Here is a 9,760-nt window from a genome sequence, read left to right as displayed (position 1 = left end):
ATGTGGGGGGAAACTGCAGCACCCAGAGGAAACCCACGCGGTCACAGGGAGAACGTGCAAACTCCATGTAGACAGCATCTATTGTCGGGATCGAACCCGGGTCTCTGATGCTGTAAGGCTCAAATCTACCAGATGCACCACTGTAACATCCTATTAAGATATTGTTTAACCTTAATAATGTTCTATCTCTAATCCATTGCTTGGTGTTGATGATGCTCATATCCAGCAAGCAAATTGTAAAGTTCTTAAAGAGAAATCTCACACAGAAGATTGTTTACATGCATTATCTATTTGATATATTATAAAGGGGAGCACCAAATTGATTTCACCTCAGCAGTACAGGTAAATGAGTGAAAACTATAATATCAGGTCAAAAATAACGGGAGATGCTGGAGTAACTAAACGGGCCAGGCAGCATCTGTGGAGGGGACTGGATAGTCAACGTTTTTGGTTTGGGACCCTTACTGTAGAGGGGAAGAAGCAGTAACAATAGGTGGGAAGATAGATTAGAGGGGAGGTTAGCCAGTAGCAATAGGTGGGATGGAGGTGAGGGGTGAGACAAGATCTACCAAGCCAAAGATGTATACCTCCTCACCTGTATCCACCTATCACTGACCTGCCCTTGCCCCACCCCAACCCCATCTCTTTACATTGGTTACATCCCCTCCTCTCTTTCAGTGAAGATGAAGGGTCCCAACCCAAAATGTCACTTGTCAATTCCCTGTGTGCTGCCTGACCTGCTGAGTTTTGGCTACAGATTCCAGCATCTGTTGCTTCTTCTGCCCCCATCATTACCGTGGATGTACATACATACATTGAGGAGGCTCCGCTCCTTCAACATCTGCAGTAAGATGCTGCAAATGTTCTATCAATCGGTGGTAGCCAGTGCCATCTTCTTCACTGTTGTGTGCTGGGGCAGCAAGGTGAAGGCCGTGAACGCCAACAGGATTAACAAACTCATTAGAAAGGCTGGCTCTGTCCTGGGGGCGGCGTGGTTTCATGGGAGGTGGTCTTGGAAGGGAGGATGGGGTTGGCCTAGTTTGACAGCTATCAAACTGTACAACCTTCCTCTTCTGTCGTGGGGAATAGACTGACTCCCCCCAACCCCCCTCCCCAATCTTTGCACATCCCCAATCCTTTCCACTCGTCACTTTAATTTAATTTCATGTATCTTGGTGTATTTTATGACTGTTGGCAGACCAATTTCCCTCCTGGGATAAATAAAGTTTTAACTGTGCATCGTATCGTACAGAGCTGACTACAAAAAGAATATCACTCGTGAATCTTTTCTAAAATGACAAATCAATAACCCAATGTCACTTAAATTTAAACCAAAACAGAAAGGGTTAACAATGATCAAAAACACAACTGACACTGACGATGCTGTAACAGCATTGAAGACACTTGGATGGGTACATGGATAGGAAAGGTTTAGCGGGATATGCCAAACGCAAGCAGGTGGGGCCAGCTTAGATGGTTAGCATCTTGGTCAGCATGGATAAGTTGAGCTGAAGAGCCTGTTTCCCTGCTGTGTGACTCTGACAGTTCTGCTGAGTTATAGTCATACAGCGTGGAAACAGGCTCTTCAGCCCAACTTGCCCATGCCAAACAACACGCCATCTACACTCGACCCACCTTCCCTCTAAACCTATCCTATCCATGTATCTGTTCAAATGTATTTTAAATGTTGTTATATTGAAGTAACTAAACATGATGGGGACACGAAGCCTGCAGCATATGGTGCAATGATACAATGGCACTTTATTTGTCACATGTACCAAGGTACAGTGAAATTCTTTGACATTTCAGTGAAATGGGTCTAAAGAAAGGTTTCAACCCAAAATATCACCTATTCTTTTTCTCCAGCGATGCTGTCTGACCCGCTGAGTTACTCCAGCATTTTGTGTCTATCTTCAGTGTAAACCACCATCTGCAGATCCTTCCGCATTTACAGTGAAATCCATTTTTGTATACAATTGAGTACCAGTATCCCTATACTGTGCATGCATTTAGATCCATATTCGATAAGCATATCAGATACAGTACAAGTGTATAGCAGTAATACACTGAAACAGTACACAGTCGCCAGTTTGGTGCCATTTTCAAGTCCCAGTTGTTGTAAGTGCAGGGTTCTTGGCCTGACCATGAAGGCGCATTGTCCTGGCGACGTTGCAGGGTCGGCCTGGCCAAGGGTAGCTTTGGTGACCTTTAAGCATTATCATGGACTGGGATAATTGGTCTCCCACAAACTCTTCCAACTTCCCATGTAATTGATCCAACTTTAAACATCTACAGACCCGATTTATTGCGTTCTCAGGTACATAGTCCACAGTAGGTGTAGTAGCCATTTAGCTTAACTCAGTCACTACAGTAGGCGATTAAGGCAAGAAAGTTTCTTCAGACTTTAGAGGTATAGTGCAGAAACAGCTCCTTTGACCCACAGAGTCCATGCCCCCAGCGATCACTGGCACACTAGCACTGGCTTTTTTCCACGAGCAGTAGCTCTACTCAACAGCCAAAAGTCTGTAGCCTCCTTGTGCTCTGGTATTTTATTTAATTCTTCACCTCTTTAAGTGATAGTTTTATTTTTAATTGTCTACTGAATATCGGGTTGCGAGCACAGCACCAAGACAAATTCCTTGTTTGTATACATATTTGGCGTATAAAATGTATTCAATTCAATTCAATCATACAGACTAGGGACAATTTACAGAAGCCAATTAACCTACAAACCTGTACAGCTTTGGAGTGTGGGAGTAAGCCAGAGAAAACCCACGTGGTCATGGGAAGAACGTACAAACTCTGCACAGACAGCTACCGTAGTCAGGTCTCTGGCACTGTCAGGCAGCAACTCTACTGCTGCACCACTGTACCACTCTCCAGCACTTGGTGTTTTACTAGCAGTTCTCAACATTGGTTGTTCTGGAACATGGTCATCCCCAAGAGAGTGAAAATGTGTTTTCAGTGAGTGGTACTGCAGAGATGAGCAAGAATAGAAGCCGTGTCAGTTATATTTTTCACACTGACAATGAAGGCAAAGTAAATCCTTTACCACATTGATACTGAAGCTGAGCGAGTAATATAATTTGAAATGACAGATAATATTCATAAAGGGTAAACACATAAGATCGAAGCAAAATAGGAGACATTGAAGCAAGGAATGACCAGGCCAAATCAGGGTCAGCAAGATGACCTCAGGCAGGGTGGTTGGATTGTTGGCTAGGGACCGTGTGATCTCAAGAGGATGCATAGTTGCAAACTCATTTTGTGATTTGTCTTGGACTTTTCCAGTGATTTATTGATGGGTAAAATTAAGGAAAGAAAATATAAATTAAGTGTATTTTTTTTAAAGGAAATGATGGAACAGAGACACCTAGAGGTATTTGTGCAGAGCTCTCAGAAAGTATTACACTCTTTGAAACGCTGGCACTAAAAACACAATACGACACAAAGTACTGGAGTACCAGGGACAGGTGACATTTCAGGTTAAGACCCTTCTTCAGACTGGTCTCGACCCAAAATGTTACCTATCCATGTCCTCCAGAGATGCTGCCTGACCTGTTGAGTTACTCCAGCACTTTGTGTATTAATCAGCATCTGTAGTTGTATAGTGAGACCAGGCAGGTTGAGCGAAATATTCTTTATTAACGATAACAGATGCTCGAAATACAGCGTACCTAGTCACGAATCAACGATTAAAGCTCCTGTCGATGCGAGTAGCACTAACTAAATACTCTCAAAAGCCCGCAAACTAACCCCCGGTCACGTGATAGTCCCGACTAATGACGAAGGTTCTGAATGCCCAGCTTCACCACTAGGTCGGTGAAGGCCGTGAACAGTCTGCCCTCCAGGAAATATCGGAAATGCCGAAAAGCCAGATAGAGGGCCAGGTCGAAATCACTGTAATTCCGCTCGGGGGGGCACAGGTGCTGGCTGAAAAAGGCGACTGGCTGCCCGAGATCGTCAATAGACTGTTCGAAGTCCCCTCCGACAGCAGTGTCAGAAGCGTTGACAGTGAGGGCGGTAGGGGCAGCAGCCCGTTGGTGCACAAGCATAGTGATGTTAGCTAGCGCATCCTTGGCCCTGTCAAAAGCGGTTGTGGTCTCCACATCCCACACCAGATCCCGCTGTTTGCCTGCCAGACACTGGAACAAAGGCTGCAGAACCCGGGCCACTGCTGGCACAAATCAGTGATAGAAATTGATCATGCCCACAAATTCTTGGAGCCTTTTAACGGTGCCCGGCTGGGGAAACTGCCGAATCGCCTCCTCCTTGGCGGGGAGTGGAGTTGCGCCTTGTTGGGTAACGTGGTGGCCAAGGGATTAGATCGAGTCGAGACCAAACTGGCATTTGGTGGGATCAATAGTGAGGCCATGGTCCTTGTGGCACTGGCACAGCAACCGGAGGTGCACGCAGCTGGCGGGAGCGGCTGGCGAGCAGAATGTCATCGAGATCGATGAACACGAAGTTCAACCCCCGGCCGACCATGTCCATAAGCGGCTGAAAAGCTTGGACGGCATTCTTGAGGCCAAACGGCATGTGCAACCATTCAAACAGGCCAAAAGGGGTAATGATAGCGGTCTTAGGCACATCATCGGGGTGGACGGGGATCTGGTGGTACGTGCGCACCAGATCAACTTTGAAATTTTTTTAATGTGCAGGACGGGTTAGCGGTCGGCAGCCATGGCGTTATTAAGGTGGCGGTAGTCCCCACACGGTCTCCACCCGCCAGATGACTAAGGGACTATTTGTAGTGGGAAAGGTCATGGGCTGTCGGAGCTCCGCACAATACCCATCTCCTCCATGCGCTGGAACTCCTCCTTGGCCAACCTCAGCTCATCGGGTGGGAGCCTGCACGCCCGCACATGGAGCGGAGGACCGGTGGTGGGGATGTGGTGAATGACACTGTCTTTAGGGGTGGCCATTTTAAACTGGGGGGGTCAGGATCTCAGGGAACTCGGCCAGGATTTGGGCATGCGCATCATCCGCGTCAGACACTGAGCTGAGTAGGCCCGTAGGAAATCGGTGCCTGATAATGGTTGGGAGATATCGGCGATGGTAAACGACCATGTGAAATGGCGGGAGCCGAAAACAAGTGGAACAATACGAATCCCATAAGTTCAGATGGGGCTGCCGTTGACGGTGCTCAGGGTAGGGCCTCGCTTACCAGAACGGGTGTCGACCCACGACGGGGACAGTACACTGATCTCGGCCCCCGTGTCCATGAGGAATCTGAGGCTGGAATGGCAGTCCCAGACGTAGAGGTGATGTTTCTGGCTGATCGCAATAGCTTCTACTGTCGATCGGCCGAAGCATTTCCCAGATGTGAGCAGGGAGAACGGCATCGGAGGGCCTCTGCACCCCAGCGTTGGTGGTAGTAACACCACAGGCGCTTACTGGGATCCATAGCAGTCGGTTGCAGCGTGGCGTTGTCGGTAGAAGGTGGAACGGACCGTCGAGGCTGTCGCGGAATTGTAGACACCCGGCTGATGGAAGCGCCGTCCTGCTGCTTGGCGAGCCACAGTTCAGCAATCGTCCGCTCGCTCGACGAGTTGCAGAGTGTCGGTGAAGTCGCTACCAGCGAGGAGCAGGCGGATGTCATCGGGCATCTGCTCGAGGAAAGCCTGCTCAAAGAGGAGACAAGACATCAGTGAAAGCATTTAGCTCATCAGCACTGACAGCTTGTGGTCACCGAGGCCGTCCATGTGCAGGATCCGGGCAGTGCGATCGCGGCGGCTGAGTCCAAAAGTACGCAGCAGCAGCGCCAGCGCCGTGAGGCCCTCGTACTTCTTGTCGGTAGGCGGATTTTGGAGGTAAGGAAGCAATCGGGTGGCGGTTTCTTTGTTGAGAGCGCCGGCCACCTAGAAGTATTAGGTGGAATCCGTGACGCATTGTCGGATTTGAAACTGGGCCTCAACGTGTTAGAATCACACATGAAGTTGGACTGCCCAGAAAACGGGCAGTTTAAGCGAAACCTCGTTCTGCTGGGCGGGGTTGGCGTCGAGGTTCTCTGTGGTATTCATGATCGAACCTGAGAAACGTTCGGATCGACGGGTTTACCAATGTAGTGAGACCAGGCAGGTTGAGCGATATATTCTTTATTAACGATAACAGATGCTCAAAATACCGCGTATCCAGTCACAAATCAACAATTAAAACTCCTGCCGATGCGATGAGCACTAATTACTCTCAAAAGCCCACAAACAAACCTCTGGTCACGTGACAGTGCTGACCAATGATGAGGGTTCTGAATGCCCAGCTTCACCACTAGGTGCTGCTACAGTTCATTGTTTCCAACCCAGTCTCCTTGGTGTGGGTATCTGGCTGCCTTTTTGTGGTAGCGACTCATGTAGTCAAGTCAAGTCAAGTTTATTTGTCACATACACATACGAGATGTGCAGTGAAATGAAAGTGGCAATGCTCGCGGACTTTTGTGCAAAAGACAAACAACAATACAACCAAACAAATTATAAACACAATCATAACACACATATTCTTTTACATAATAAATAATGGAAGGAAAAACGTTCTGTAGAGTTAGTCCCTGGTGAGATAGGCGTTTACAGTCCCTACAGGTGAACTACAGTAAGGAATCTACAGGTGTCGCTGCCTCAAAAAGGCAGCCAGCATCATGAGAGACCCACACCATGCTGGCCACGCTCTCATCTCACTCCTGCCATTGAGAAGAAGGTACAAGAATCTGAAAACTGTAACGTCCCAGGATCCGGAGCAGCTTCTTCCCTACAACCATCAGGCTATTAAACACCACAACCTCCAAATATGCTCCAAACTACATAGACGTGGGGGGGCATTGGTTTTGTCTTTGCACTATTCTTGTTTGTTTATTTCAGTGTTCTGTTTTGGGACATATGACAATAAAACACCCTTGACTCTTGATATCTTTAGTAATAATCTCTAGTAATGGAAGAAATTACTCCCCTTTCCCCCACCTGTATGTACACATTTCTCCCACTACCCCAGTCACCTTGCTTCTTTTCCTGTTCCGTACACTCATCTCCCATCCCCGAGTTCCCCATTTCCCTTTTATCCCCCTCGTTCCCCTCCCCCTATCCCCTTCCACCTATATCCCTCCGTCTGGCTTTACAATGGTAATTCGAGTTTCACTGTACCTTAATTGGTGAGTGACAATAAACTGACCTTTGAACCTTTGAACATTTCACTCCTCTTCTGAAATGAAATTTCTCGTATGTCGCAAAACATACTTGGCTAATAGTAGGTATGTTAGAAAACCTACCTGAATCGTGGCTGAGCATCTGCCCTACCCCGTGTGCGCGATTTTGGCGCTGTTTAGAGGGGGCGGGTTTAAAACACGATTTTTACTAGGCTGTTGCAATCGAAAATGTTCAGCCTAGTAAATCATTAACGGAAAATCGCTGAAAGACCCCGTCGCAAAAGGTATTATTAGTTTTTATGGCCTTGTATAATAGTTATAGTAATTTGAAAATCACTCTCTCAACCCGCAACCTCTCGCAGCCCCAGGGTTTTATAAAGCAAACAATTAAAGGTATGTACCTTATTTTTACATTAAATGGGGCTTGTATATAACCCTGTATATAAAATTTTCTATAGCGAGTAGTTCATTTTGGGCTCTTTATATCCCGCAGTATTTTTCTGGGCATTTGAGGGCACAAATCCAGCGCAATGTGAACGTTCTAAACCAGCGCGTTCACAGGAACCCACTAGAAAGCTGATTTAGAATGGACTTTAATTTACAGCAATTGAACACTAAATTCTTCCATTTGGCCTATAAATTGATGTAAATGAGATTTCAGGTCATCCAAGTAAGATTATTTTATATTTGTTTCAGAATGCTTCAATCTATGATAACTGAAAATTTCATTCAGTTCTCTTAATTTTTAAGAAGGTTATGGGCTTTTGACTGTCCACGATCACAGATTTTTTGTTATGTCCATAGAAAATCAATAGGGAACAAGATGCTAATTTCCGAGTATGAAAATGGCCATAACTTTTTTATTACTTGAGATATGAAAGTGAATTAGGTGTCAAATTAAACTTATTGTTATGCTTTATCTCTTGGGATAAATTGCAGACTTGATTTTTTTAATCTCAAAATTTTGTAACATTGCTACTAATAGTATTATTGCGATTGATTGTGATTGTGATTATCTGACATCCTTCTGCCTCGTTTTCATCTTGTGTCACTTACTCCACCCATCTGCCAATCAACCCCCCCCCCCCCCTCCATCCCCACCTGTATCCACCTATCACTTACCAGGCTTTGTCCCGCCCCCACCTCTCTTTTCCAGCTTTACCCCCCCCTACTCTATCAGTCTGAAGAAGGCCCCTAAACACTGTCTGCCCGTTCCCTCCACAGACGCTGCCTGACCCGCTGAGTTCCTCCAGCAATTTGTGTTTAGCATTCCAGCATCCGCAGTTCCTTACGCTGTCAATTACAGGTCCACCAATAATTTTCCGTCAACTGGAATATGTGGTGCCTCGGCCGGGTGAGGCCTCATCGGAACCTCCCAGCTGAATTTGCCGTAGCCAACTTCCGAGGCCGACTTTGCAGGCCAGTATCTCGCCCCCCCTAGTGGCCTAGGTGGAAACGTTACTGTACCGTTGGACTCCTCTCCTCAAGGGTGCTGGAAAATCAGTGGTGGACCTATATTCCATTTGCCTTCCTAACTACTGCGCTCTAACCTTTTGTTCCTCTTATGAGGACAGGGTTCTGACATTTTATGGTCTTAACAAAAAACCTATTTTGTTTCTTTAATATTCTTATCAACATGGATTATCCCGCTTTAAACTTTACTTTTGTTTTAGAGATACATCACAAAAATAGGCCCTTCGGCCCACTGAGTCTGGCGCAGACCATCAATCACCCGTTCACATTAGTTCAATGTTATCCCACTTTCTCATCCACTCCCTGCATACTAGGGGCAATTTACAGAGGCCAATTAACCTATAAATCATTAAGGGAGTAAATTGGCGAGCGAAGTACTGTGCATGAAGATGTGTCCCAACCTGAAATGTCACCCATCCTTTTTCTCCAGAGTTGCTGCCTGACTCGCTGAGTTACTCCAGCACTTTGTGTCTATCTACTTATTGTGTCCCTGATTGTGATTCAGTACATACACCATACATGCAGCACGGAAACAGGCCCTTTGGCTCAACTCGACCATGCCGACCAAAATGCCCCATCTAAGCTTGACCTACCTTTACGTTAGACTTTAAACTTTATAGATATAGCACAGAAACAATTGGCCTTTTGGTCCACCAATTCCATGCCGACCTGTGATCCCCATACACCTACACACTAGGGGCTATTTACCATTTTTTTTTACCGAAGCCTATTAACCTACAAACCTGTATGGTTGAGAGAGTTAGATATAGCTCTTTGGGCTAACATTATCAAGGGATATGGGGAGAAAGCAGGAATGGGGGTACTGATTTTGGATGATCAGCCATGATCATATTGAATGGCGGTGCTGGCTCGAAGGGCCGAATGGCCTACCTATTTTCTATGTTTCTCTGCCTTTGGAATGCGGGAGGAAACTGGAGCACCCAAAAAAAACTCACGCGGTCAGAGGGAGAAGGTACAAACTCCATACAGACAGCACCCGTCATCAGGATCGAACCTGGGTGTCTGGCGCAGCGAGGCAGCTACTCTGCCCGTGATTGGCACATGTCCCTCTCTACACCTTCCCTGTCCACAGTCCATCAGTGAAAGAGGGATAATTGTTCTGGGGAGGAACTATGACCCCTCACCCCCATTGTC

The sequence above is a fragment of the Leucoraja erinacea genome, chromosome 7, assembly GCF_028641065.1.
Source record: "Leucoraja erinacea ecotype New England chromosome 7, Leri_hhj_1, whole genome shotgun sequence".
Lineage (NCBI taxonomy): Eukaryota > Metazoa > Chordata > Chondrichthyes > Rajiformes > Rajidae > Leucoraja > Leucoraja erinaceus.
The sequence above is the reverse complement of the archived record's forward strand: the minus strand, read 5'-3'. Positions refer to the sequence as shown.